This window comes from Elephantulus edwardii, unplaced genomic scaffold (assembly GCF_000299155.1).
Source record: "Elephantulus edwardii isolate Elephantulus edwardi_28Jun2011 unplaced genomic scaffold, EleEdw1.0 scaffold00019, whole genome shotgun sequence".
NCBI classification, from domain to species: domain Eukaryota; kingdom Metazoa; phylum Chordata; class Mammalia; order Macroscelidea; family Macroscelididae; genus Elephantulus; species Elephantulus edwardii.
In genome coordinates this window covers 13,184,005-13,193,359 of record NW_006399769.1, presented here as the reverse complement: position 1 = coordinate 13,193,359, position 9,355 = coordinate 13,184,005, and positions in this window count along the sequence as shown.

The window sequence follows — 9,355 nt, the reverse complement described above, 5'->3', positions numbered from 1 at the left end:
CTAACCTGAGTCCTGAACTTGGAAGGAGCAAGGTGAGGTGCAAATAGAATGTGGGAGTGCCGTGTATGTATTAGCAGAGGACCCACCCTTTCCTCCACTCCCCAGGATACCCCAGCTCCACTCCAGTTCTCTGTGACTGCTTTCAGCCTGCAGAAGGTGACTCTGAACTCATTCAGATGGGGAATCCCAGTGTGTACCCCCAGCATTTGCCAACCCAAACCATACAGATCTTCACACCTCCCACCCTTGTGTGGGTACAAGGGCCCCTTGCTCTCCCAACAAAGTCCACTCACTCTTTAATATCATCCTGGAATGTGCCGTTGCTGATGGAATTGAGGAAATGGTCTTGGTACCTAGAGTAGGAGTGAGGGTGTCACATCAAGTGCTCCATGGTTCTCATATTCTATTGTGGGGCATAGCTACTGTGTATGTCTGCTTCTCAAACAAAATGCAAGCCCAAAGAAGATTCTCCCGTTTGAAGGAATTATCCTAAGTGTCTCCTGAATAGTGTTCACACCTTTCTGAAACTACTAGATGATGTTGAATTAATGGACACAAACTACACCTTCTTTGATATCTGAATCATTTGGAGCCTCTAACCACTAAGGATTCCAGTTCTGGCTACGTCAAAAAATAAGAATCTCCTAGGTTGGATCTCAATCCCCTTGTAAAAGCAAGGAAACTTTGCCATTAATCAGTGAGGCCTGAGGATGTCAGCATACTCTTGGCGGACAGGGAAATGATAAATATGATCATCTCAGATTCTCCCACTAGCTCTTCAGCTGACCTGGGCTCCAGGCATACACTTCCTGTGGTTAGAACATGTGATTTTGCCTGTAAGTTAAACAAGCTGGTCCTCTTAACACCTCTTGATTTAAAGGGCAGATGGCAACCCACGGAGGGGCCTGTTATTCTCTAGATTCAAAGTAACAGAGTTCCCATAGGAGTGTAGTGCACAATGTGCTCACCATGAAATCAAAAGGGTAAGGACTTGCCAGGTGGTGGCCACAGTTCGATAGGTGGCCAGAAAGGCCTCTATATATGACAGATCCCCCTCCTTGTAGGCAGGCACCAGATATCCCACCATTTCATACAGTGTGTCTTCTCTGAAGGTCCATTCAAGGCTGCCCTTCTCTTTGTCCTGTTGTGATTCAATGAAGCAGTGCAATCAAGTAAGGAGATTCGTCAGAAGGCAGCACCCACCCACCAGGAGTGTCTGCCATCAAGGCTTAGTGAGGTGTGTCTGGAAGCTGGACATGAGTTTCTACATCAGAATTGGGGTTTAGCATTCACAACAGAATTTCTGTGACAGGTACAGCCCAACATTTGTTGTTTTGATTATTAGAACATTTTCAAAGTGTATTAATGATAATATCTACTGGACACCACAGGATAGTGTCTGATTCTCAAAACCTCTAACCCTGCCAGAATTCTAGGGGCACTCCATTCTCCAAACTCACCTGTAATATCTGTGAGCCAATCGTGGTCATAATCTTTGGGTCAATTAGATATATCAAATCCTTCTCTTGTTCATTCCCCTCCTGTGGGGAGATCTAGGGTTGGTATCCCAGAGGAATCAAGTCCCCTCAAAGTGCCCCATTCCCTCTGTCCTCTTTGAGGTTCTTGTGTCCTTTTGGCCTTGGAAGAGCTCCTGGTTCTGTGACTTTCTGCGCCAGACTCTGTCAGACTATGATGATAGGTACACCATCAGGCCCTAGCCAAGTTAAACAAACTGGTCCAACCATGCAGAGAAACCTTGACCATTCTCACAGGATGGGGGTAGGGCTGTGCATTAGCCATATATATATATATCATCTGCAGTTACTGTCCACCTCAGAGCCAACTAGAGCTCAGAGAAGGTCCAGCGTCATCTCAGCTGGTGACCCTTAACTGAGCCTCCCTCAATCATGGTTCTAAACTGGGTCCCTTGGTAACAGATTAGGGCTCAATGGTCTGACGCAATGATGGTTTAGATCAAGGATATGAACCATGTCTGCTTCTTTACCGCCCCAACTCCCTCATCGGCAGAGAACTCAATCTGATGTTGCTACCAGTCAGTAACCAGAGTCAAAACCAGACACAACAGTCCAATGATTGAGGATGAGAATGGAGCTTGGGGAGCCCTCCTCAGTGCTGTCATGACTGAGAAGCAGCAGCCACAACATTCCCATCACTGTTCTCATAAGCTCCCTTCCCATGTGTCTCCAGATTGCATGATTCCTACCTCCTGGTGACATTTACCTATCCTCTGAACTTATCTCAGGGACCACTTTCACAGCATCAGTACATTTCTCAACATCCCACCCACTCCCATCCCAACCCCTATCTTTCTCCCACCAGGAGGACAAGAACCTGGAGGATGGCATGACCTGGGATTGGTGAGGGGCTTGCCCAGGTGGGCCACAGTGGTGGCTTGGCCTGGGTCAGCTAAGCCTGACCCATCCCATATTACCTCTGGAGGGTGTCTGCAGCAATGGCACAGTCTTTGTAGAGGAGAAATGAGAGCATGTCTCAGCCTGGTCAACCACACCGGATTCCTTGCATTTCCATGTCTCTTCGAAGCAATAGATGAAGAGTTACAATGATGAGCAATGTTCATGTGTTTAGTGTCTCCCCTCAAAAAAGCTGGCTTAGGGGTACTCTCTAGGAACCTCGGATATGAGAGTTCCAACTTCTTTGTGCCTGTTGTCAAGGAATTGAGATCAGTGTTCCTTGACCCAGGAATGACCTCTGACAGTTGGCTCTCAAGTCCCTTATTTCCTTCTCCTCTCTTTGTGCGATTACCATGTGTGATACTAATGACACTTAGTACCCCCTTCACAAAGGAATGGCCTGGATATAGTCAGGACCCCAGATTTGAGCAGAGAAAGCCAGCTACAGACACAACTCATGTCTCTCTTAAGTTTTAAATTCTTATGCAATCATTGCTATAAACAAAAGCTTTAAAATAATTTTCATTTTCTTATCCCTTGCATTTTACTCGGTTTGTAATTTTAGACCAATATTTTCCTCATAATCTCCTGGTGTCCTCAACCATGGAATTGGAATTTTCTCACAGGCTTCCTAGAGATGTTAGCTGTTGTGTGCACATTTCACCATAGGACCCTGAATAATGTCACATGCTTTCATGTAACAAATGTTGAGATAAAGACTTTCAAATAGATTGGATAAGTACTTTGGAACACATTTGCAAACAGGCCTGTGTTAGATAGACTCCACTATCTCTGCCTCCATTTCCTATCCGCATCAACGTGCTACTGTTGTTTCTAGATACCCTCAGGTCAGCTCCCACTCACTCTGAAGCTTTGAATGACTGGTGGCAATATTGCCCAATCCTGATCTTGTTGAAGGTTCCCAGTCCTCTTGGTGGAGCCACAATGTTCATCCATTTATTAAGGGCTTTCTTTTCTTTTGCTGACCCCCTACTTTTCCAGCATGATGGTTTTTTGGAAGGGCTGGCAACTCCTGTCAACATAGCAAAAATATGGAAGTTAATGTTTCACCACTCCTGACTCTACGCAGCACCCTGTTTGTACTTCCTCCAAGACAATGGTTTTTTCTTCTTTGGCAGTCTATTGGGATGAATATTTAATACTCTGTCCCAACACCACAATTCACAAGTTTTCATTCTTCTTCATTTTCCAGTCATTCCATGTCCAACTTCCCTTCCATATGAAGCTATGGAAAAGACTAGCATGAATATATTCTAAATGAGACAAACTCCTAATAGACCCTTACTTTTTCGTGTCTGCCTTAGATACTGGAGTCAAGATCCTACGAATCCAGCTCCATCCCTCCCTTTCAATCACCGATATGCAAACTGTCAGAGAGTTCTGATTTGCTTCTACAACATGTCTCTAACTTGTCCTCTCTATGTTTCACTGCCACCCCATAGTCCCAGCTACCACTCTCTCCCTCCCTGAGCACTCCGATGCCCTCTAATTGTTTCCATGCTTCTAGTTCATGTTCTCTCAAAGTCCACTGTACACATCAGTCAGTGATCCATTTTCTTCAGTTTAGAAATCAGATTACAATTGGAACAAGGCATGAGCTCTATATGCATTGAAGCCTATGAGAGGTGGAACGTGACAGAACTGCCCAGAATTGTTCCAGGTGTGTTGAGGTTTCCGCCTTTAACAGGGTGCAATGGCTTTATTGATAGGGGGAAAATCGTATTTTCTTTTTCTGCCAGGCTCCCATCTTAAATGGGCTTTGGTTTTCCAAAATGACACATTTGCTCTTTTTTTTGTCATATCCATCTATCTCACTATCCATTCACCCATCCATCCATCCCTCTATCCATCTCGCCATCCATCCATCTCACCATCCATCCATCCATCTCGCCATCCATCCATCCATCTCTCCATCCATCCATCCATCTCTCCATCCATCCATCCATCTCGCTATCCATCCATCCATCTCTCCATCCATCCATCTTGATATCCATCCATCCATCCATCTCAATATCCATCCATCCATCCATCCATCTTGCTATCCATCCATCCTTCATCCATCTCGCCATCCATCCATCCATCCATCCATCCATCCATCCATCCATCCATCTCTCCATCCATCCCGCTATCCATCCATCTCGATATCCATCCATACATCCATCCATCTTGATATCCATCCGTCCATTCAACCATCTCACTATTTTTGTTGATTTTGCTTCCCTAGGGAACCTGACCCAACACATGTACATTTGAGCTTCCATGTAGTGTGAATTTTTAAATATATAATTGTTGTTGCCTAGACTCTAGTGGCCTAGTGGCAAGAAGCTGCACTGGAACACCGAAGGCAGGCAGTTTGACTCCACCAGTTGTTCCACGGAAGAAGGATGACCAATCTCCTACCAAGGAATTTTTCCCACTGAAAACCTACAGGAGGGTCTGCTATGGGTAGATTCCTACTCAAGTGTATACAACTTAATGTAAAAAATCTTCATCTTAGCATTCTTGATTATTTTCTTTCTCTCTCTGTCTGTGTGTAGGTAAAAGAGAACAATTTGTATTTAGAATTAGCTAGCTATACTCATCCTCTGACATCCTTCAGACAAGAAGCTCCAAATAAGTAATGCATTGCATTGGGTAAGTCTACAGAAAGGAACCTCTCCAAACTATTAACGAGTAGTGATATCAGTTTGAGGACTAAGTGTATTTAAATCGGGCCATGGTCGTTACAATCATTTACTATGCATCTGAGGGTTGGATAATGAATAGGGATGACAGAAGAATTGATGCTTTTGAGTTGTTGTATTGGAGAAGAGCACTGAACATCCCATGGATGGCCAAAAGAACAAATACATATGTCTCGGAGATGGTGCAGCAGGAGTGCTCTTTGGAGGCAAGATGAGGAGGCTTTACCTCACATACTTTGAGCATGCTGCAAGGTGGGGTTATTCCTTGGAGAGGCATATGATGATTGGAAAAGTGGAGGGTCAGTGAGGACAGGAAGACCCTCAAATAGGTTGATTGTCATGGTCACTGCCACAATGGGCATTAGTTTGTCAGGAAATGTCAAAATGTTACAGACTAGAATGGGGTTCAGATCCACTGTTCGTAAGTCACCATGAGTCCCACTTTACTTGATGGCACCTACCAACAACAGCTACATGGACGGATATGGTTTCATATCCATTTCATGCTACAGTTTAACCACTCACTGAATGAAAAACATTTGGTTTATTTCCATGTTTGGCTATTAAAATAGAGTGACTAGTAAAAAATAACACCTAGATGTTTATGTGAGCATGGGGTTTGGTTTTTTTACCCCCTAGCATGTGATTTTTTGAAAGCAGGAGTGGCATCTACTTCTTAAATGGCTTGCCTCCGGAAACTCTATCAACAGTGCTCAGGTCTTTTGTTCATAGGGTCGCTATGAGTCGTCTATGACTCGACAGCACCTAACAGCAACAAACAGCAGCATGTGATTGCTGGGTCATAAGACAAGTAAGTGTACATGTGGAGGGTTTTTTAAAATTTTTGATTTTGTTTAATATATAATTTTCCAAAGTAATTGTACTATCTGGCAAGAAGCTGTGCTGCAATCCTGAAGTCATGGAGTTTGAACCTACCAGGTGATCTTCATGAGAAGGATGGGCAATTATCCCCCTGCAATTAACAACTCCTTCTGAAAACTCACTGAAGGATCAGCCATGGGACGGTTCTGACTCAATAGTACATAGTAACACTCAGTTTGTTGTTGTTGTTGTTGTATGTACCATAGAGTTGGAACTGAAACTCCACCAAACACTGTCCACCATGGGTAATCATTATCACATTTGACACATCAGTGTCACAGTGTTTAGCATCACCATGAGTTACCTCTGTGCAGTAAATGGCCAGACTCGTTCTATACCACTTAGAAGAATGTTTGACCAAAAACAATTAAAACCAGGCCTGAGGCCTGCAGATTAAAACCACCTACCTTTGGCTTGATAGCATCACATTCTATCCACTAGACCAACAACAGCAAGTTGTTGTAATTTTCATTCACCCAAGCCCCAAATCACTCACCTCAGGTTTAACAGCACAGCTCCGTTACCCCTTCACCACTGCAGCTTCCTGGCAGTTGCTCGAGGCTTTTATGTTCTATGATTGAGTTCTTTTCTTCTACAGGTGGAGATAGTGAGTGTGAGCTTGTCATCTATACTGTTGTGTGAGTCAGCTCAAATTTATTTATTTACTTGCCTTCTTTTCTCTCTTTTCACACACTCTCTCTCTATGTAATCATTATTCATCTCTCTTTATTTCTTTTCATCTTTCTCTACGTACCTAGCTAGCTAGCTATTATAGATTAATTTCTCTCTTTTTTTCTATTTATCTACCTACCTACCTACCTGTCTTTTTTTCTGTTACTAATTTCCCTCAGTTTCATTCAAATGGAAGAAAGACCTCAAGAAGCACACTTCTGGGTTAAGTAAAGTTTATTGAGGAAATAAATTTCAATAAGTTTGGGAGGGACTTCTAGGGAAGGCAGCTGCTAGGTAATTATAGTTGAGGGATTTTATAGGGTTACTGATAGCCGTGTAGTTTTCCTTTACCTTGACGAATCAGTGGAGTTGCCAAATGGGCTTTCTTCTCCTACCAGAGTCTATACATAGACCATCTTGTCACTTCCAGCTCCTGGGGCACACACACATGCAATGACTTTGCGTCTTCTTTCATGGAAGTAACCATGTAAATGTTCTCTGCTGCTATTCCAGCAACAGTGATGGCCAATTAACTGCTCATGTGTTTATTGTACTGTGGATAATATGTGAGAGAAAAGTTTCTCTATGATCTGGCATCTGCAATCCCCCTCCTACTGCTCGATGGGAGAAAGGTAGGCAATCCCCTGCCATGTGCTTTATAGCCTCTGAAGCCCCATTGGAGAAGAAGTTTTCAGTCAGTTCAGACTTGACATCAATGAGTGTGTGAGTTGTAGCTGAAATCTGACTTTCTCATAGTTTCACAGCACATTTCTATGAAAGCAAAACCCCCTTTCAAGTTTTTAGTCCCTGACAGGGAAGAAGAATTAAGTAAACAAGGTGAGCATGGGTTTACTCGTGCTAATGTAATAATTTAGAGTGAATAGATTCAGATCCATTCGATCCACTTTTGAGCTTTCTTGAACAGCTTCACATGTTTTCACCACTTTAAATAAATGAAGGCACTCATGTGAATCTATTTGCTATGGAGTAATTGTTGTGGTACTTAAGCCTGTTGTTTCAATCACTATGTCAATTCAGCTCATTCAGGTCATTGCTTCCTTCACTGACTTTCTACCTTTCTAAGATATATGTTTCATTTCAAGAAAACATAGTTGTTGTTCTGTACTGTTGAGACTGAACTGACCCTTGGTGACCGTAAGGTCTAATCATGGCAGAGAGTGTTTTTTTTCTGTTGTGTTTAGTGTCACTATGAGTTATTTCTGACTCAAACAAACACAAACTCAACTCATTTCAGTGGAGTCAAAGAAAACACTTCCGTGAGGTATAAAGATTATAAAAAGCAGGGGAAGAGATTGCCAATCTTTCTTCCCTCAAGGCCATTGGTGGACTCGAATCAATAGAGAGGTCTGACCTTTGGATTAGGAGTGAAACTCCCTACAAACTATGTCATCAGAGAAGCTGCTTGCTGCTGAGCACGTTCCATGGCTGCCCCACTTTCCCAGCCTTAAGCGTGAATCCAGGAGTGTGGAGACCCATAGTCATTGACTAGGTAAGGGAGCTTGACATCTAACATCCGGGGGCCAGAAGAGTCATAGCTTATTTGCACATCCATATTAGAGCAGTCACAGCACTGACTGTCTTGGGAGCACAGCATGTGTCTATACCAGGCAGCTGGGGAGCGTGATCTATGCGGTACAAGTGCCTCCCCTGATAGGGTGTCCCAGACTTAACACTGGGAGTCACAGTTAAGGCCACAGCTTCCAGCCTCCAGGGAATTTGCCCCAGCATGGTCTATACCACTGAGTTCCAAAGGCCAAGCAGTAGAAAACCTCAACCTCAGGAGCCCAGAAGGGGAGCCTCTGTAATATATTTCTTAATTAGTTTGATGTTTATCTTTTTCTGGCCTTATCAGATTTGCCAATTTTTCATGGCTTCCACATGTTAGACATAAAGATAAAACAATAATCCTGCTTAAATACTATTTGTCAACATGTAATTAATGCATTCAATATAAGACATCAACAATTAATATTCTGTACAGTCAGATTAAAATAAACTTATTTTAATGAAATAAAATAATTAAATCTGTACATTGATAGCAGTGTGAGAAATGAATTATGTATACAATGTTGTTGTTACTATGTGTCATCAAGTCTAGTATCACTCCATAACAACAGATTGAAACCTTGTCCTGCCTATTCTGTGCATACCATTCTCACAATCAGTCTTCTGGCAGTTCCCTATCAGGAACTTTTTTGTTGTTATTGTTGTTTAATTTGTTGTCATTGTGTAGTTGTTGTTGTTGTTATGCGTCATCAAGTCACTTGTGATTCATAGAGGCCCTCTTGAACCCTGCTCTATCCTGTGCCAAGCTCACTATCTCTGACACACCTCCCCCATTACCCCAGTCACTGAAACAATCCATCTCATTGAGAGTCTTCCTTTCTTGCACTGTTCCTTCACCCTCTCAAGCATGATGTCACTCTCCAAGGACTGGTCTCTCCTTGAAACATGCCCAGAGTATGTCAGATGAACTATTAAAATCCTTGCCTCCAAGGAGAAGCCTGGTTCACCCTTTCCAAGACAAACCTTTTTGTTCTCCTTGAATACTCCTCTCCAGCACCACACCACAAAGACATCAATTCTCTTTCTATCATTCCTAGTAATTGTTCTGTTTTCTGACACATAACAAGTAATTGTGAA